General features: G+C 47.0%; 1 protein-coding gene across 2 annotated transcripts in view; it reads left to right on the top strand.

The window, feature by feature from the left end:
- ASPN (asporin) overlaps positions 1–21,588 on the top strand; it is a 244,585-nt gene that overhangs the window by 70,544 nt on the left and 152,453 nt on the right. Inside the window, exon 1 of one of the 2 annotated variants that reach the window (XM_069206681.1) lies at positions 19,453–19,471. The exons of the other annotated variant lie outside the window; for it this stretch is intronic. The gene's annotated coding sequence lies outside the window, so the exon portion shown is untranslated. Of the gene's footprint in view, positions 1–19,452; positions 19,472–21,588 lie in introns of those variants that run through there. 2 annotated transcript variants of the gene reach the window in all.

The raw sequence follows: 21,588 nt of genomic DNA, 5'->3' as shown, positions 1-21,588 counted from the left end.
CACTCAGAAGTTATTGTTTTGTATGGAGAGACCATTGCAATAACAATCACTCTCTCTCCCTCTTCCATCCCATTATCGGATGGAAAACGGAGAAAGAGAGAAGTGACCGGACCGCAGTGGGAGCCTCCAGGCCCCCGCGGTCCCACTGGCTCCCGTCTCTTGCTGGAACCGGCATTGTTCCACAAGCAGGTAGCTGCTTTAAATAGCAGCTCCCTGCTTGCGTGAGCAGCGTTTTCATCTCTTTCCCTGCAAGCATATTTGCATGCAGGGAAAGAAATGAAAACTCTGCTTTCAGAAAGCAGGAGCTGCTTGACAGTGCAGCCTCCCTTCAGCATTTAAAATTTGACCTGGGGAGTTGGTGGTTCCACATGGCCTGGGGTCCATGACGGATTCCTCCTTATTTCATTTAGTACCCTGGGTAGGTGGCAGACCCCGGGGGGGGGAATCCACAGGCCCCCCATTATAATTAAAGTATTTTCCCCCAGGGAGGTGGTGGTCCTTGGGGCATTGGGTGCTGTACAGCCCCCCTGCATACTATTATCTTTAAGTCCCAGGAAAGTGGGGTCCCCAGAACCCCACATTTTATAATTAAAGTAATTTTCTCCAGGGAGGTGGTGGCCCCCAGTGTAAGGGGGGGGGCACATGGTCCCCGCATATTATTTACTTATACCCCTGGGAGGTGGCCATCCCTGGAGCACATGGGGTCTGCAGGACCCCCCTATTTTTATAAAAAGTATTTACCCTGGGAGGTGGTGGTCCCCGGGATTTGGGGGTTGTGCACCCCCCACATACTATCATACTATTTACTTTAAGGCCCAGGGAGGTGGTGGTCCACGGGCCACGGGGGCCCTGGGCTTCCCCTCATACTATTATCTTTCATCCCCCGGGGAGGTGGTGGTCCCTTGGGGCACGGGAGGTCCACAGGACCCTCCCTACTATAATTAAAGTATTTTGCCCCTGGGAGGTGGTGTTCCCTGGGGCGCCACGTGGCCCCCCCCACTTACTATTATCATTAAGCCCTGGGGAGGTGGCTATTGTCGGGGCTTTAGTAAGCCATAGGAGGCGGGCCCTTGTGCCCCCCTCCTTCACATAATATGCCCTGGCCGCCCAGGGACAAAATAAAAAGCAAGAGAGCGTGTTTGCTTTTTCTTTTTAAATCAAGGCGATATTCATAAATAGTCGCAATTTCCTGGTTGAAGTGTTGGCAGCCAATCCGATCCCTGCAGAAGAGCACCAGTATTCATGAATTTGTTGCAAATTTACATATAGAAATTTGGATTTCCTTTAATTTTGTCCTAAACTACTGAACGGATTTACACCAAATAACAAAAAGCACTCTTTCTGGACCACGGGCTGCCTTACTGCCAAATTTGGTGTAATTCTGTTCAGCAGTTTGGGCTGTAGTCATGTTTAAACTCCCTGTTGGAATTTAAATGGTAAATAAACTTTTTTCACTCGGCCCCCATTTGATGGATCATCCTGAAACTTTCCATGCACAACAAGTTTCAAAAGGGCACTTATGTTGGAAAATTTAATGAGGGTGCCAAAGTAATAGACAAGCAAAAAAAAAACCTTTTTCAATTAAAAATAGGTCCTAACTATGACACTACCTACTGGCAACCCCCAATGGGTAATATATGTATATACACACACACACACACACACATATATATTATATATATATATATATATATATATATATATATATGCAGGGAAACCACTATATCCAGGGTGTGGGCTCCCTGGGACATAAAAAGGAGACGGCCCAGGGTATGTGGTCCCAGGGCTATTAATGGCTTCAGCAGGGGGCCACATGGCCCTCTCCCCTTTGTTATTGCAGCTGGGCCCCTGGAGATGGGGCCCCTGGGGCTGAAATCAGCCTAGGGAGGGGGACCCTCTGACCCCCCTCCTCATTAGCAAAACAACCAGGCCCCGGGGATTGGGACCCAGGGGCCGGAATGGCAGCTGCATACCCCTCTCCCACTTAAATAGGGCTGAGCCCCAGGTTTTGGGGCCCAAATTGGTCCGGGGAGAGAGGCCACATGTGCCCACCATAATAATCTATAAACAATTCCCCCTCAGGACCTGGCCCACCCTAGGGCCTAACAAAAACAAGTGCAGGAAACCGCTGTTGTTTTTTTCAAAACATTTTTGGCCCTTGGTGGGGTACCACAACTAGGCCTAGAGGGTCTGGGTATTCCTATCCGGCTCCCTTGTGCTTTTTTGCATTTTCCTTGGGACTCGGGTGAACTCTGAATCCCAAGATAATTGCCACCACTTCCTGGTGGAAGTTGTGGCAGCCAATCCAATCTCATAATGTTATATGTCAAATCCGCAGACCCTCCACATCCCTAGATATACATAAATCTTTTCTACCCACACACACATATACTTAACGTAACAATACTTACCATGGATGGTAAAGGAATATTTGAGGTAAAGATTTGCGCGGTAAATGATGCATGGTAAAGGCAATGCATGGTAATACCTGCATTGTAAAGGCTGTTTCCCTATTCACTCAGGCCTTCTGGAATTGCATGAAATTCTCTATCACTCCTTTTGGCCTGTAGAACTTTAGAAGGGACTGACGGGCAGATGTATAAAGCATTTTTGAGGTCGCAAGCAGTTCGATTTGCAGAATTTGGCCATTTGCGACCACAAAAGTTATTTTTTAAATGTGCAAACACCAAATTGTAATTTGTGTTTGCGCCCCAAATCCAATTCAGTAATTGGAAGGGGCATGTTTAGAGCATCCCTTCCAACTACCGAATCTGTATAGTATGTATTAATGTTTTGCGACTGAATTCCGGTCTCAAAACAGTAATAATTTACACCGATTCAAAATTGGTGGTAACCTATTTGCAAATGTTAAGGGGTCCCCATTTTGAGAATTTTAAACAAAATATTTTTTAAGAACAGCCAGTGGTCACGTAGACCACTGCCTACTCTGTAATATCGAAGTTTAAAAGTTTAATTTTTTTAAAACACATCCTGTTTTCCTTTGAGGAAAACGGACTGCATTAAAAAACGTTGCTTTATTTAAAAGCAATGACAGAGTTGATCATACACATATCAAGGTGGCAATGTCAGAAAGGTTTCTGTGTTAAGGCGACATGTTTCTTGTAAAGTTTTTATACTTCCTTTAGCCGTGTCTGGTCTCATACCATTGACCACTCTACCAATGTGATTTTAGGACTCAGAAGAAACATCAGCTAATCATAAAAAAATCCACCTTTCTGAAGTAATGGTAACATTGTGTTCTGTTTATTGGGACCGTATTCATTAATGTATCCAAATTTCCTTTAATAATATTGTTTCAAATAAATGAAGATTTAAAGACAAGCAACCTCATTGCAAGTGACCAATAAAAACCATTCTCAAACTAGGATAAAAAAAATTTATTAATACCTTCACTGTGTAGTGTGTGGGCACCAGAATGAAAGTTTTACTCTATGTAATGGGGAGCTATGTGCAGCAACGGTCTTTGAGACTAATATTACCACACTTATTTATCTATGAGCAATGTCTGGCCACCCAAATTCTTCCACATAGAGGAATTTGAACAAGCACAAACCTGGGACAATACACAATTTCCGCGGAACCCGCCATCTGTGGGATTTCTATCAGATTTTAGTGTTACAGCGACAATCAGATAGAGAATGTAGATATTTAGCTGACAGATAGTCACACATTTATGGACGAGAAAATTTTAACAATTACTATTGTGCCTCTTCTACAGGAGTGCAACAGCTGATCTTCCTCTGCACAGAAGAAATGTTCTCCTCGGACAGTTGAACTTGCTGGATAATATTGAACATTGAAAAATAGTTGTTGAATTGTGACCACATTTACAGTTATTGTTCTTCTATGTTTTAACTCAACATCCGCTCAGACGAGTTATTCTCCTCTGTCTATAATAATTCTATAAAATCAAAGGGCCTCAGTAAGCTGCTATGGTGGTCCGACCCCCACATTAAGACCCTGGTGGTTAGGCTGGCAGGGTTCAGCCATCTCCACCGGGGTCAGTGATCCCAATGGGTTGACGGCGGGTGCAGGTCATAATCAGCAGGGCGGCGTTGCAGGCAGGCTTACCACCAAGAAAAGGATGGTGGAGAACAGGTACAGGAGGTCACGGGGGCACCTGCACTGCCCATGCATTTCCATGAGCAGTGCAGGGGTCCCCATGCTCAGCACCTTCACAATGTTCACTGTCTGCGATGCAGACAGTGAACATTGTCAGGGTGCTGGTGCCCCCTGCCACGGCAGCATTGCCGCTGGCTCTATTACGAGCAAGCAACAATGCTGCCGCCAGTTTCCCGATGGGCTGGTGGGTGGAAACCTCGGTTTCTGCCCACCAGCCTAGCGGGAAACTCCTAATGGGTGTGGCGGGGAGGTAGCCAGTGTGGCGGCAACCTCCCCATCGGAAGTTCGGCAGACGGTGCAAACCATCCGCCGAACACCTAATGAGGCGCAAAGTGCCTAATTCACAAAGGTAACCCACTTTTGAGAAATTTACACTTTCCATTCAATTTACTACTTTTGATCTTACTTATTGCTTATTCAAAAAATCTGAATGTGAGCTACTGCTAAAAGAAACAGTAGTTGGGGGGCGTGGACAGTCCAGATGGCAGAGTGGAAGTATTCCACAGAGTCTCCACTGCCATTTAATGGAAAGTTAAGGAAAATCAACCTCAGATTTGACAAAAAAGACTGGGGCAGCAAGCCAAACATGAAGAGAGACAGTGGGCATCCAACAAGCGGATATGAAGCCCGAATGTTAGCCAGATGGAGGCTGATGGGTGAGCAGATCGCGTGGGACAAGATGGTACCTCTGATACCCACCTTGAAAGTGACAAGGAGGCTGGGTCCTCCGGTAGTGCAGTGCCTCCTCTCCTGACACTCGGCATGCTGGGTGGGGATCCGACTTACCTGCAGAAGCTCTGGAACGACAGATGAAATCTGAAGATGTGCACCGTGAGTGAGGCATGTGGGCCCGGTCAGCCAAGGGAAGACAGACCTCTGTTGCAAACCATTCAGAAAGGGAGGGAAGGCCCAGAGCTAGACTCCAGCACTGTGGCCCTTTAGGAGCTTTCGGTAAAGCAAAACATCAGGGCCCTGCACTGGGGAGACAGAGATGACTGGATCAGTAGCTTGCCTGACTCCAAAATGGCAGATCGCGCCGAGACGGTGAAGAGACAGGGAGGGGCACTCATATGGGCAGAAGGGAGGGAGAAAAACAGCAGCGCACAAAGCAGCATACATTGGAAGCCCTAGCAGTCTGAATGTATATTTGGGAGCACACAAAGTAAAAAATGCACCAACCAGTGCCTGACCCCCCAAGACGGTGGCCGCAATGAATTCCATACGATGATCCAGCTGCCTATGGACACAGCATGATCACCCCCTGTGCTTGCCACCTCTCTTGTGAGCCTACTTCATAGCAACATCATTCGCTACAGTAAGATCACCTCAGGTTTCACCTTGGGCTGCAGACATTCCACAATAATGGAGGGACCTTCCAATCTAATGCTGAGCCCTTAATGAGATGAGTGGGGAGTCTGGTTTGGGACAATGGTAGTAGGTGATCGATGCTGATGACTATCGCTTCCCAGTGAGGTCGAATGAGAAGTACAGGATCTACGCCCTACACAACATTTGGGTACATAGTAGGAGTTAAGGTCAGCACCAATGGGCTACTCTGCTGAAACCTGCTGCAGGACAACCTTATTGATACCACAACTCCATCGCAAAATAGCTCCGCATGAGCTGCACCGCTAGCTACAAAACAACCTTCCTGTGAGGGGAAGGGCTCCAGGAACAATATAGGTGAAACTGAGCATATCATATGCCCGTCACAGCCACTTTTATGCCACCAAAAAAGCTGCAGAGCAACAAAGTGTCTTGATATTTCACTCCAGCAGAGGCACAAGGTGGCTGCCTGACTGTAGACATAGGTGACAGGACAGGACTCTGCTTTCTACAATCTGGCTGGTGAAGTGTCTCCAAGGGCTTGGACTGAGCTTGTCTCCTGCTAAGAAGTCTCAGGGACAGAAAATACTTCACTTATCATCCTCTGGGTCTACTTGCTGTGGCTCCTAGCTCGCCTGGTGGTGCCTACCCCAGTCTCTGGGCCCCTGGTAGTGAAAGCTGGTTGAATCCCAAGAAAAACCAGTGAATCGACTCTTGACGACTCCTTGACTGATGCGGCTGCTTGAGACAGTGACATCCCCTGCAACCAAAGTGGTGGTCTCTGCTGAAGTGTGGCGACCCTGCCAAGATTGAAGCCCTGACACTGCTGCAGCCCAGCTGACATCCTGTGACTTCATGAGTCTCGAGTGCGTCTCAACGACGTCAGTGACTCCTGACTGTGCCACAGCGCCTGCAACTCCATGGTGTGACCACGGCCCTTGGGGTCGCACCACAGAGTCGTGACCTGCTGAACATCGACCCTCAACACTTCGCACCAATGCTGCATTACCTCCCCTGCTCCGCAGTAAGGAACCAATGCCACACCGGGTCCAGCAACGCCTCTCCACCCCGACTCCATGCACCGTCTTGTTTCTTGGTTACCAAACGTACTGTACCTGGGGGTCCGTGTGACTCCGTGTCTGGTGCCATTGTGATTGCTGGGAATGACTCCGTCGTGAAGCCACAATAACTCTAAACTGAAGTATTTGTGTTTCTAAGCACTATATTGAAGTTTAATCTTTAAAAATTCATAACTTTGCTTGTGTATGTTGGATGTTTGTCATTTTAGACTTGCTTGATTTAGATAAACATTGGCTATTTTTCTAAACTAGTGTTGAGTCTTATTGTAGTGTTTTCACTGTGTTACTGTGTGTGTTTGTACAAATACTTTACACATTGCCTCTGAGATAAGCCAGACTGCTGGTGGCAAACTACCAAGGGGGTGAGCAGGGGCTATCTGAGCTGTGTATCTTCCGTAACCTGACTAAAGTGAGGGTCCCTGCTTAGAAAGAGTGCAAACTGACTGCCAACCATATACCCCATTTCTAACACTGGTGATCAGCGGTGAGGATAGGACTTTTTGTACTTGTCATACAGTGATTATTGTACACTACTGTTTTATTGCAGACCATTACAAAACCACATACTGTTTTTTCTTGGCATGTTTTAGATTTTTCCTGTTCTTGGATTAATTTTTCCTCCCTTCTGGGCTTTGCACCCTTGTTGATCCTTCTCACAATCATGTCTCATCCTAGTGAGCCATCCGTTCGAGCTATTGAAGTAGTGTTTGAGCAGGAGAGGCTGGAAACCTATATGGTGCCTCAGCTCAAAATGTTCTACAGAGAGTTTAAGCGTCCTATTAAAAGCCTCACTAAAAAGGAGGAGCTGTAAAAGACGCTGAGGGCCTGGCCGGCAGCAAAGGAGGGTGATGTGCCACAGAGGGTGAGAATGGCACTGGGGAGGTGGACGTGCACATTATCCATGAAGTTTTGTTGGACAACCAAGGCCTGCCTGGTGGAAGGGTCTCCAGGACAGGCAGCTTGTGTCTTCCTAAGGACTCACCCAGGAGGGACATGAGAACAGGTGGGAGGTACCAACTGGAAATGAAAAGGCTCAAACATGAAAGGGAGCTGGAGCTGGCTAGGATGAGGTGGGAGGAGGAGAAAGAAAGATTTGCTATGGAAAAATAAAGAATTGCCATAGGAAAGGAAAATATTTATTTAGCTCAGGAGCTGAGCTTAACGGACCTGGATCCCAGGAGCAGGTCCAGCACACATGGTGGCAGCATTTCTTCAGTGCAATCTGAGAGGAGAGTGCACCTTCCCAAGAGTGTAGGGAAGGAGTACACTAAGGAAGATGACAGGGAAGGTGGTTTCAAGGCATGGGTCCCTGAGAGAGATTGGGGAGCGAGCTTATGGAACTACTTCACAGCAGAAAGAAGGGACACCTTGTTAGCACTAGGGGCAGTTAGGGAACTCACCTATTCTAACATGAAGGATGCCTGCATCACCAGGTATGGCCCGACACCAGAGATGTACAGAAAAAAGTTCAGGGAAAGTAGGAAGCTTGATTCCCAGACCTGGCTTGAGTGTGTGGATTAATTTTGCAGAACACTGGATGTTTGGGTGAAGGGCAGTGAGGTGAGTGAGGTAACAGATTACCAGGGGCTTTACAATTTATTTGTATGGGAGCACCAGTCTAGTCTGTGTTTTCCAGAGCTGCAGCAGCACTTGATTGACAGCAGTCTTACTGAACCCAGGAAGCTTGCTAAGGAGGCGGAACGTTGGGTGAGTACCAAGGTCCACATGAATGTTGTAAATGTTGTATGGATGAGACTCTGTCAAGGGTTGGCAGGGTCGCCAACAAAAGAAGGAGGGGGGACTAGGATAAAAGTAAGGAGTTCTCAAAACTGCCCCAAACTAGAGCCTAAGGTAAGGATTCCCAGCCCCCTGTTGAGAAGAAGAGTTGGTTTCCTTCAGGTAAGCCTGCAGGGAAGGGGCCCTTTAAGTGCTCTGATTGTGGCCAGGAAGGGTACATTAGAGGGAGTCCCAAGTGTCCTAAGCGGGCACTGCCCCCCACAGTTGGCAGACACATGGGGTAGCCAATGTAGTGCTTGGGGAGGAGTTGGCCCCAGCTAATGGTGGGGAGCCAGCTGTGTACACCCTAGTCTCATGCCTGATGATACAAAGATGTTCAGGCAGTGAGTGCCCATCAATGGGAGGCAGGTGTAGGCTCTTAGAGACACAGGAGCCAGTATGACAACAGCCCGGTGTAATCTGGTGTCTCTAGAGAAGGCAGTCCCTAATGTGGTCCACCAGATTGTAACCAGGTTGTAGCAGGAGACAACAATGAGCGCCAATGCTTGGTAGCACAGGTTCCTTTTGAATGAGGGGGGTCTCAGGTTCTTTGAGGGTAGCTGTGAGTCCATCCATGTTGATTGACTGTTTGCTAAGGAGTTACCTAGAGCATTCTGCCTGGAAGGAGGTGGAGCTCCAGTCCTGTTTGGAAATATTAGGATTCCCAGAGTGGGCGTACATGACCACATGGTACATGGCCGCCAGAGAGGGTAGTCAAGAGGGTCTGGAGCCTAAAACAGTGGCTCAGGTGCCTGACAAGGAAGGAAGGGCAGGGGGCATAGGAAACCCACTCCTGTAATTCCGACAGACCTAGGAGGCTGAACCTGAGGGGGCCGCCCCAGAACCTACAGGGGAAGAGGTGGCTGAAATGGGGGACCTGCCTGAGCTGACCCATTGGAAGGAGGTCACACCAGAGAAGAGTTTTGCGCAGCGCAGAAAACTTGGCCCACCCTTGAGGGTCTTTGGAAACAGGCTGAGGCCCAGGCAGCTGGTGACACCTCTGGAACTCACCTACTTTACTAGGAGAATGATCTCTTGCATAGTTAGCCTAAGGTTGCTGAGCCTGGGGCAGCCTGTATGCTGGTGGTATTCCAGTTTGTCAGGACGTTCCTATTAGGTCTGGCTAATTATGTGCCACTGACAGGTCATTTGGAGCACTGCAAGACCTTTGACAGGTGTGTCATCCACTTTTATTGGCCTCAAATGAAAAAGCACTCAAATGCGTTCTGAAGGACATGTCAGACCTGCCATGCAAGTGGCAAATCTGCCATTTGCAAGGCTCCTCTTCAACCCTTTCCTGTCCTGAACACGCCTTTTGAGCGAGTGGGCTTTGACATTGTGGGGCCTCTGGATCCAAAGACATCCATGGGCAACAGGTTTATCCTGGTCGTGGTGGACCCGGAAACTATCTCCCTGAGTACTGTGACTGCACCCACAGTGGCCAGGGCACTGATGGGGATCTTTTCCCATGTGGGTTTCCCAATGAGGTGGTATTTGACCGGGGTACCAATTTCATGACAATGTACATGAAGGCTAAGTGGAAGGTGTGTGGTGTAACATACAAGTTCACTATGCCTTATAACCCCCAAAGCATTGGTTTGGTTGAGAGATTCAACCGTACCCTGAAGGGCATGATTATGGGTCTCACAGAACCCATGAGATGTAAGTGGGGTATCTTGTTACCATTCCTGTTGGTTGCCTACAGGAAAGTACCTCAGAAGGGGGGTTGGCTTCAGCCCCTTTGAACTTCTGTATAGGCACCCTGTGAGAGGGCCTCTGAGTTTGGTGAAGGAGGGCTTGGAGCAAGCTACCAGATAGCCTCCCCAGGATGTATTCAGTTACATGCTGGTCTTCAGGAACCAGACAGCCTACTTACGGCAACTCGCCCAAGAGAATCTGGAAGCTAGCCAGGAAGACATGAAACACTGGTATGACCAGAAGACCACTCTGGTTGATGTTAAGCCTGGCCAGAGAGTGCGGGAGATGGCCCCAGTAGAGCCTGTGCTCTCCAAGAATGTTGGTCTGGGCCATTTGAGGTGAAGGTGCGCAAAAGTAGTGTCACCTACTTGGTGGACATGCAGACTCCTAGGAACCCTTTAAGTGTGTTACACGTGAACCGGCTCAAACCACACTTTGAGAGGTCTGAGCTAACCATGCTCTTGGTCATGGATGATGGGGTGGAACAGGAGAGTGAACCTCTCCCCGACCTCCTGTCTGCCAAAGAGCAGGATAAGGCAGAAGAGGGTGTGAACCTCTACCCTACACTGACCCTAGCAGAGGGAATGTCGGCAGTTACTAGGTCAATTCTCCTCCCTGCTCTCACTCACCCCTGGGGTCACCCATTGGTGCACCCACAATAGTGACACTGGGGATAGTCTGCCTGTCAAGCACAAGTCTTACAGGTTGACTGACAGAGTGAGAAACAGCATCAAGGAGCAGGTCACTAAGATGCTGGAGTTAGGAGTGACTGAGCACTCGAACAGCCCTTGGTCCGGTCCTGTGGCGCTGGTCCCCAAGGCTGCTCCACCTGGTGTCACACCTGAACTTAGGTTCTGTGTTGACTACAACTACAGGGAGCTCCATGCTGTCACACGGACTGAGGCACACCCTATCCCCCGAGCTGATGAGCTCATTGACCAGTTGGGATCTGCCCAGTTCCTCAGCTTGTTTGATCTGGCGTCTGGGTACCGGCAGATTGCCTTCACTGAGGGGGGCCAAAGAGAAGTCAGCATTGTCAACACCAGAGGGGCACTACCAGTTTTGTGCCATGTTCTTTGGGTTGAAAAATGCCCCTGCCACCTTCTAGATACAGGTCAAGCAGGTCCTGGCGAGGTTGGAGAACTTCAGTGCTGCCTACCTAGATGACATTGCGGTCTTCAGCTCCACCTGGGAGGACCAGTCTCACCACCTCCAGGAAGTGTTGAAGGCCCTGCAAAGGGCAGGCCTCACTATTAAGGCCAGTAAGTGCCAAATAGAGCAGGGTCTTTGGTGTACTTGGGACACCAGGTAGGGAACGGCCAGGTGGTGCCCCTACAGGGAAAGACTGACACCATTCTAGCTTGGGCATCCCCCAAGACTCAGACTGAGGTGAGGACCTTCTTAGGAGTCACTGGATATTACAGGAGATTTGTCAAGGGGTGTGGCACCATTGTTGCTCTCTTGACAGAGCTGACTTCCAAGAAGCAGCCCTGTCAGGTTATCTGGACAGAGGTGTGCCAGACTGCTTTTGACACCCTGAAGAAGGCCATGTGCACAGCACCAGTGTTCAAGGCTCCTGACTTTTCCAAAGAGTTTGTGGTGCAGACAGATGCTTCAGAGCATGGTGTGGGAACTGTGCTCTCACAGATGAACAAAGAGGGACTAGACAACCTGTAGCCTTCAGCGGTAGGAGGTTACGCCCCGGGGAACAGAGGTGGAGAGCAATAGAAGCATTTGCTGTGGTCTGGGTGCTGAAGAAGCTAAGACCCTAATTGTTTGGGACTCACTTCTGGGTTCAGACAGACCACCGGTCCCTCAGATGGCTACTACATATGAAGGATGAGAATCCTAAACTGTTGAGGTGGTCCATCTCCCTACAGGAAATGGACTTTACCGTGGAACACTGACCTGGAACAGACCATGCCAACACTGAGGGTCTTTCCAGAATTTTCCACATTAGTGAAGAGAACTCCCAAGGGGTTGGGTAGCTCTCCCCACTTTCAGCTGGAGGGAATATGTGTTAGACCCGGCAGCTCATGGCGTGGTTTCCCTGTACTCTTTTTTTGGATCCTGTGCTGCAATTAGTTTTGGCTGGTTTGGATACTCTGGGCAATTTACAACTGCTAACCAGTGTTAAGGTGCAAGTGCTCTCTGTCTAAATTGTATTGGTGATTGGTCATCCCTGATTGGCATATTTCATTTTTTTAGTAAGTCCCTAGTAAAGTGCACTAGAGGTGCCCAGGGCCTGTAAATCAAATGCTACTAGTGAGCCTACAGCACTGATTGTGCCACCCACATGAGTAGCCCTGTAAACATGTCTCAGACCTGTCACTGCAGTGTATGTGTGTGCAGTCTTGCACTGCCAATTCGACCTGGCAATTGTACCCCTTGCCAGGCCTAAACCTTCCCTTTTACTACATGTAAGTCACCCCTAAGGTAGGCCCTAGGTAGCCCCATGGCAGTTGTGGCTTGCTGTGTTCCAAGGGGTGGGGCAGGGTGGGTGCGGCGCACGGGGTGGGTTAGGGTGGGAGGTGGACACATTTAATTATAAAAAACAAATAAAAACGTACCTGTTCCGCCGTCGCGCCGCTCCTCTTTTCCTCATCACTGCAGGCAGACACAGGCTACAAGCCTACAAGCCTACCCTGCGGCCAATTCTGTCGCTGCTCAGAGTGTTAGAATTGGCTGGGAGTGCCCAGCAAGGGTGCTCCCAGGCAGACTGGGAGTCTGTGGCTGCTCTCCCAAGCCCGGCAACACAGTGCCGGGCTGGAGAGAGCACACTGTGCATGTGTCTTTGGCCGGCCCGAGACGGCAGGCCAAACACACATGCGCACTGAGGGGAGACCACAGTGCACTCTCCTCATCCAGGTCACCGCAGAAGGCCCGCCCCATTCAGAAAGAAAGGATAATAAACACAGTTTATTATCTTTTCATGGTAAAAGGTTTGCTGCTTCTGCTGCTGGGGGGCGACGCTCCTCCGACCTAATGGAGGAGCCGCTGCTGCTCCATGGGCAGGGTGCAGTGTATAGAAAAGGTGGGACGTGTACTGATGTGTTTTACCTGTCCTGGTAGTGAAATACTGCCAAATTCGATTTTCACTATTGCAAGGCCTATCCCTCTCATAGGTTAACATGGGGACTGACTTTAAATGTCTTTTAAGTGCAGTTTCCCATTGGGAACAAATAGAAATCTGGAGTTTGGGGTCTCTGAACTCACAATTTAAAAATACATCTTTTGGTAAAGTTATTTTTTAGATTGTCTGTTTGAAAATGCAACTTTTTGAAAGTGGACATTTTCTTGCTTAACCATTCTGTGCCTCTGCCTGCTTGTGTATTTCACGTCTGGGTCAGAATGACAGTTGGGCTGTTGTGAATTCCCTCTACACAGTGACACAAAAGGATCTGGGGTGTAGCCTGCATATCTTGATGAGTCTCCTGGGCTAGAGTGGGAAGGGAGGAGCTGACACTTACACCTGAAAGGGCTGTGCCTCTCTCACACAATGCAGTCTCCAACTCCTTGGAGTGTGTTTGGGCCACCCTTGGGCAAGGCAGAATCTTTTGAACAACAGAGACTTTCCTCTGAAGTTTGCCTACTTCAAAGGCAGAACTGGGTATAAGTAGTGGACCCAAACCCCAGATTTTCAGATCACTTCTGGACCAAGAGGAACCTTTGCCAAGGAGAAGAGCTTGATGCTTGAGGAGGACCTGTCACTCTGCCTGTTACTTTGCTGTGCTGGCCTGCTGGTGTTGCTTCTGCCTATGAGGGAAAGGACTGGATTCTGTTTTCTCCAATTTTGCTGGTGAAGTGTCTCCAAGGGCTTGGACTGAGTTTGCCTCCTATTAAGAAGTCTCAGGGACAGCAAAGACTTAATTTACCAGCCTCTGGGTCTACTTGCTTTGGATCCTAGCTCGCGCCTCTGGGCCCCTGCTTGAGACCACCTGCAACCAAAGCTGTGGTCCCCGCTGGAGTGCAATGACCCCGCCGGCATCACAGGGTCCCATCTCAAAAGGGCTGAGTATCACACATTAAAACATGAGTCACATCCCCTTATTTATAAATCTTCGACATCTATGAAATACAACAGGGTTGTGTTACTGTTCCATTTGTCCTTGAGATTTCAGCCGGAGAGGTAGAAGACAGATAAAAAGGGGAGGGTAGTCATGGTAGAGGGTCCCATTTGTGGGAAATGATGCACCATTGCAGCAGCATAAACACCCAACACTAAGCAGGGTGCATTTGAGATCTCTCTGCTGAATCTAGTGAGGGGATTCACAGAAGGCGAAATAATCTTGATGGAGGACTTCAACCTTACATGACACTCAGATATAGACAGTACACATCTACGTAGATTCTCAACAGGTAGCTTCATGAAAGCACTGAAGCAGGCAGTACAGGATTGGGTCTGTTGGATGCCTGGCGGTCACTATACCATATTACCAGAGACTACACATTTTTTTCACATGTACACCGTACATACTCTCACCTAGATTACATCTTCCTTAGTCAGATGCTTGTCCAGGACCTGAAGGAGTCATCCATTCATCAAATTGCATTATATGATCATGCTCCAGTGTCGGTGTCCTTGGACTCGGACGGCCCACCACCAAGACACAATCGCTGGTTCTTCCCTAGCACTCTGACTTGTGACAGACTGCTATGAGGCAACTTGTGGAAGGCCATTAGGGAATTCTTTCAACTCAACCACCCCAAGGACACTACACCCCCTAACAATTGAGACACATTTAAGGCAGTAATAAACGGTAAATGTGTGGCATTAACTTCCACACTGAATAAACAGAGGAAAAAGGAGTGATTGGCATAGGAGGAGAATTGAAAAGCCTGAAACAGGTACATAAGGCCACCAACTCTGACTCTCCAGTGTAAGGTTACGGCACTAAGGGGAAAGCTGAACACCATTTATACTAACAGGGCTGAATTGGCGATTCTGTGTCTGAAACAAACATCCTACATACATTGTAACAAAGTAGGGACACACTTGGCGAGGCAACTACAGGTAAAACGGGAAACAGAATACATTAGCGGAATACTTAATGATTTAGGATAACTGGCAATCTTGGAGGTAGAGAAAGCACAGGTGTTTGGCACATTCTACGAGGCACTATATAAGGCTGACCACACTGACACACACTTTCAGCTTGACTGTCCTAAAACAGTTGATCTCCCACAGGTGTCAACAGGCCAAAATGAGCAATTGAAACAGCAAATTAGTGAAGAGGAAGTACAAAGGGCAATTGGGGCAGTGAAACTTCATAAATCCCCTAGACAGGATGGGCTCACTGCCTATTTCTATAAACCCTTTAGATTTGACCTAGTCCCCCACTTGACATCCTTTTTCAACTATATTGCAGAGGGAGGACCAGTCACACCCACCATGAGTGAGGTTAATATCACAGGCTTACCTAAACAAGGGAGAGATCTCCGCTCTCATGCCTCATATAGGCAGATAACCCTCCTTAAACTAGATGCTAAACTATACACAAAGATTCTGGCCTTGGGATTGGAATATATGATGCCAGACTGGATACAGCCAGATCAGTCATGCTTTATTAAGGGCAGACAAATGCATGACAGCATGAGGAGGGTGGTCCACCTGATTGAGAAAGTAACCAAGAAACACATCCCGGCTATTTTCCTGGGCTTAGATGCTCAGAAGGTGTTTGATAGGGTGGATTGGCCTTTCTTATTCCACACATCGAAACAATTTGGCTTCTGTGGGGCTTTCATTGCCATGATTAAAGCCAATTATGCCATGCCCATGTCTAGAGTCGTGGTTAATGGTGCCTACTCAGGGTTGTTCCATCTGGGACAAAAGATGAGACAGGGGTGTCCCCTTTACCAGCTGCTGTTTGCGCTAAGTATCGAGCCCCTAGCAGCAAAGGTACGAGCACTGCTGACCATCAGTGGCATCATGTTCAGTTCGATAGAGCATAAAATTTCACTGTGTGAGGATGATATCTTATTGACACTTACCTCACCTCAACGATCCCTGAGAGCATTGCAAAAGGAGTTACTGCTTTTTGAGGGTGTGGCAGGCCCATGCATTAATCTGACTAAATCCTTTATGCTCAACGTCACATTATCTGATACTGACATGACGACTTTAGTGGATTTGACTCACTTTCAATTTGCAAAAAAAGAAATCACATACCTAGGGATCAAAATCACCCCAAAACTACCGAGTTTGTTCCAGGCCAACTACCCTCCACTTCTACGACAATTAAAAAATGATCTCAAGCAATGGGCTCCTTTATACATGTCATGGCTAGGTAGCATACACGCCATTAGAATGATGGTTCTGCTGAACTTTTTATATCTTTTTGATAGCCTTCCCATTACTCTTGATCAAGAGTTCTTACCAATGCTGTGCACCACATTCACACGCTTTATATGGCAAAACAAACAAGCTTGATTACCCTTTAAATTACTTAGGTGGACAAAAGACAACAGGGACCTAGGTCGCCCAGACTTCCAACTATATTACAAAGTTGCCCAGTTACAGGTCATCTCCAAGTGGTCCCTGCATGAGTCAGACAAACACTGGCTCCACATGGATAGGCCAGTGGGATGGAGAGTCATTTGGGATGTATAATGGAAACCAACATCAGCCCAACCCCAGAATGCCTACTTAAGCCCCCCCACAAGATCAACCCTTACAATATGGGATGAGGTGTATCGGTCAGTTACTTGGACAATTTTACCGATCCCGTTTACCCCGATTCATTTTAACTCTGCCTTCCCTCCCAGCTGCTCACCCAGGCCCTCTTGATGCTTGGAGGGAGGGAGGATGCCTTACCCTGTCTGATCTTTTCCATAACTGGGATATATTGACCTTTTTACACTGTTAACAGGACTATCACCTCCCAAGCTTGGAACAATTCCACTACCGACAACTGAAACATTGGGCACTACAACCCGAGGTTTGCGAAGTAGCCACTAGAGAATTTACACCAATTGAACGCTTTACAACAGGTGCTGGGGCCTTTAAGGACTTCATTTTAATACATACTCAGTGCTCCCAACAGCCTTGACACATTGCTTTCTGGAAACACACTCTAGGGCAGGAAACAGCGGAAGTGAAATGGAAAACACTTTGTAAAGACATACCAAAACAAAACAACTCATTAGGCATGAGAGAGGCTCACTATAAGATAGTATATGATTGGTGCTTATATCCCATTAAGCTGAATAATATTTTCCCACTACCTCAGACCCTTGGTGTTACATACCATGAACATTTGCCTTCATCATGTATCATTTCTATCTCTTCCAGAGGAAGATCAGAGAGAGAAAGAGGCAGTAAATATCTGGCAGCAAACTTTAGTATTTCAGAACTTGTTAAAAACAAACTACAGATCTAAATTGGAGTATATTTATGGAGGAACAGTAGAAAGTTAAGATATTTCTATCAGGCTTATGGAGTGTTCATACATGAGGAGATCAAAACCTTGAGCTAGACCAATTATGGCCTTTGCAGACATATAAGTCTTATTGGTGATTGTGGTTTCTCATCAGTTTTGAGGTCAAGGGAAACATTAAAATCCCCCACTCTCATTAAGCCTAGCTTGATAAAAGGGACTCAATGATGTATTGTATCACTCAGTTCACCTTTCACTGGGCCATAGACCCTAGGTCTTTTTATATATTGACCGCATGACAATGCATCTGTCCCCAAGATCTGATACAATTAGAATCTCTAGAATGGGAGACTCTAGGCAATTGGGTTATTAGCTTTGCAGGATGTCAGGTCTGCACAAGTAATAGGTCCACAATGCTCACTTATTGGGAACAAAGCACCCCTATTGTAGCGCTTGACTTTCTCGTGGCAGTGAAGCTGAGCAGTCCAAGGTCTACTTAGGGGAGGTGGTGTGGGCTAGTAATCACCATTTAGATTGTCCTGTCTGTGCTTTCTCTTTAGAAAAGGAAAAGTACATTTATTACACAAACATACCCACACTACCAAATGCTACACATTAAATTACAAACATATACATAAGGTAGATAGAAATACAATATCTTAGATTACAGTATGGAATCACATTTGACCAAAGAGTCATGCCCCAAAAAATAAAAGTTCCCCCCTCACCTATACCAGATAAACTTTACAACTTATACTTCATATAAAGTAAGCCTACTGGCTTAATAAAAGGTGCACCATGTAAAAAGGCAAACATGCCACATGTTAAAAACCATGAACCTATATGAAAATATATATATATATATTTAAAAAACTTACCTTAAGCACATCGGTGCACACCCGCTCTCCACCGCACTGCAGGAACAGGCTCCCAGCCTGCCCTGCAGCCAATCATGACGCTGCTCAGAGCAGCACTATGATAGGCTGGAGGGCCCTGGACGGGCGCTCCAAGGCAGAGTGGGAGCCTGGGCCTGCTCTCTCCAACCTGGCAACACAATGCTGGATTGGAGAGAGTCCTGTGCGCATGTGTGTTTGGCCGGCCCGAATCGGCCGACCAAACATACATGCGCACTGAGGGGAGTGCTCTATGCACCCCCCACCATGGCTGTCATCCCCCCAGGGCCTCGCCCCATCAAAAATAAAAGGACAATAAACATTGTTTATTATCATTTTCTTTTTAAAGGTTTGCAGCTGCTGCTGGCGGGGGTGACACTCCTCCGCCATAGCAGAGGAGCCACCTCTGATTGGAACATTTCTGACGCCCTAATTTGTGATGAAGTTGACTATTCTGCTGCACATGTTTTTAGATATCTAGTGGCACTGTCCTATAAATAAGCTGCCAGTGTAGCCTGAATGTTGTGAGAGATTGTGTTATTTATGTATGAGAGTATGTACTTTTGTACTTAAGGAGGCCAATTGTTGTCATAAAGAAAGGGAGTGACTGTACAAGAGGTGTGTTAAGACGTAGCATGCGACAAGGGCTGTGGGGGTCAAGAGATTATGGGAAAAGAGAGAAGCGGCCGGCCACCGAAAATGGGATAAGAGGAGAAAGAAAGTTGCATGTTCCTAAAGGGAGTGATTGGTTACTGGGGAGGGGCGTGACTGAAGAGGCTACAAGGGAGAGGGTAAAGCTGTAGGCGAGGAGGGCTGCGAGGAGCTAGAGTGGAAAGCGAGATGAGACACGATGGGAAAGTAGAGTCTTCTTTAAAATACACTGATAACCACGAGGTTATTAGGTGATGAGATATGTTGAAGAGCAGAATTGGAGGAGGGTATTAGCGTCAGACAGCGTGAGACAGCTGAGGAACTTAGCAACTGCTTCCAGTCCAATATTATTTACTCTTCTAAGCAACTCCATGAATTTTGCACTGTGGCCCTCAAAGACCACAATGATCTACTCTTCATCCAATTATAGATTATGCCTTCTAAATTAATTTTATAAGAATTCTATCATTTGTTACTGCTTGAATGCTACGCCGAAGATAACATTGGTGCTCGTGTTTCGACGTCTGTGGTAAGTCTTCCTACCTTTTCATTTAAATGAAGCTCTAGAGTGTAAAGTGTCGGAAAGAACTAGGATGGGTAGAACCATCACAGCTTCCATGTGGGGATTTGGGGACTGGGAACGCATCCATGTCAGCGAAACGCTTCTCTGCCTGTATTTCCAAAGACTTCAGCCCTGGACCTGTGGCACTGCAAAATCTGTGGAAAACTGCGGTGTGGTCGGCTTGTGGTCTACCGATTTACCCAGCAGCGGTGAACCTGGATTACGAAGAGTACACGAGCAAAGCGAGAGATCAAATCCCCGGCGCCTTGTGAATTTGGCAGCTTTGCTCTTTTGCCTGAAGAGTGGCATCTTGGGCCGAAAATTCCGAGTTCACATCCTTCCCCCAACCACTAATGACACCCTTCTTCTAGTAAGAATTCATAATGTTCAAGAAGGCAGATTATGATACAATACCTCAATAGTTGCAATGAATGCAGCTGAAAAACCAATGTCATTTGCAACCACATGGGTTTTGAAAAATGAATGTTTAAAGTGTGCACACGTATTATTCATGGTAAAGAACAGACATTGTTTAAATCTTCGTTTGATTCGTATTGGGTTTACTCAGCCAAGACCTGACCACGGGCGCCAGGAGGGGGAGAAACATGTCGCTGAGACCCCAGTAGACAGTGACCGTGAAATTAGGTGATTGTAGCCAATACATCTCTTTTTTCAATCAGCATGAGCTACTGAAAAATAATAATATACAAAGCAGAAATTAAATCTTCATTTGAAATAAATGTGGCGTAGGAAAATGTCATCATTTCCAGCTCTTTATTTTTCTTGCACAGAAAAACCCAGGAAATGGCTTCTCCAGAAACACGGCTGGGTATTTTTTGCTGAAAGGTTGCCTTCAACGTGGGAGAGACAAGAAGCAGCCAATTATTAGGTTCACTTCAACAAATGTGTCTTTTGGAAAGTGAGTTGAACAACGACACTTCGAACTGCAGTTGTTCAATAAATGTAGACTTTGTGGGTGGGAAGGTGGTGTTAGGCTATGTTTTTTAATACACAATACTAATTTAGCCTTCCAAAACTCAATTAAAATGCAAACACATTTAAAAAGAGGCAGTGTGTGTGTACACTTCAAATAATCAGTATGTCAAAAGTTATGAGTCTCAAAACCATCGCTGATTTTTAGCAAAAAAAACTGAGGGGCAAGTTTATCATTCTTTTACGCAGCGTCATGCTGCCGAGCAGCAAGCCACCCAGTTGCGCTGCGTGAAAGAGAATGGCCAGGAATGCCATTCCATTTATCATTACATGGCGCAAATCTTTTGTGCAGGAAGGGACACCTGTCTGCACAAAAACAATCCTAAGAAGCATTTCCACTTTCTATGCGTGCTGCAGAAAAGATATTTCTACTCGTTATTCCTTACCTTGAGAGGCGTATCATTTTGACCCATTCCCGCTAATGGTAAATCTGGGAATGCGCCAAAATCAATGGATGGATGCAAAGAAACACCCATGTACCCCCCCCCCCCCAGGGACAAAGTAACACAAGGCAGCAATATGCATTACTCTAGGTTTATCAAGCAAAGCAGGGCCACGCAAAGTGGCCTTGCGGGGCTTGACAAGTCTCACCTAGGTTTTGCGTCACCCTTGTGCCCTCTTGCATGCTACAAGAGCGACCCAAAATCTTGATAAATCTGGCCCTCAATATGTAAATGACTTAAGTTGAGACTAATTGTGCATTTCTTCCTTGTAATCCAGTGCATTTTGTTTTTTTGTGTGTGGAAAATCTATGTGGAATTTCTTTCTATAGATCGCGTTTACAAAATTGTGACCCCTTATGCCCCACGGTTTTTAAAACACATTTCTCAGTTTACACCCCAGTATTCTGTAGTGCAATTTATTTAAACCCCATTCCAACTGAGTTATGCTGTATTCAGCATTTTCAATAAAGAGCCTCTGATCTTGAAGAGACCAACACTGGCAGACTGCCCAGCAAATCCAACAACGAAACAGTGTGTAAAAAACCCTCTAAAATAAAATTGTCTGTAATGCTGCCAGGGCAAATATTATGCTTCAATATCTTCTCCCAGTTTGAGTGCTGACAATGAACTATAAGAGCTGGCTTCTTG

The sequence above is a fragment of the Pleurodeles waltl genome, chromosome 9, assembly GCF_031143425.1.
Source record: "Pleurodeles waltl isolate 20211129_DDA chromosome 9, aPleWal1.hap1.20221129, whole genome shotgun sequence".
NCBI lineage: Eukaryota > Metazoa > Chordata > Amphibia > Caudata > Salamandridae > Pleurodeles > Pleurodeles waltl.
This window is presented reverse-complemented; position numbering and strand designations above follow the sequence as displayed.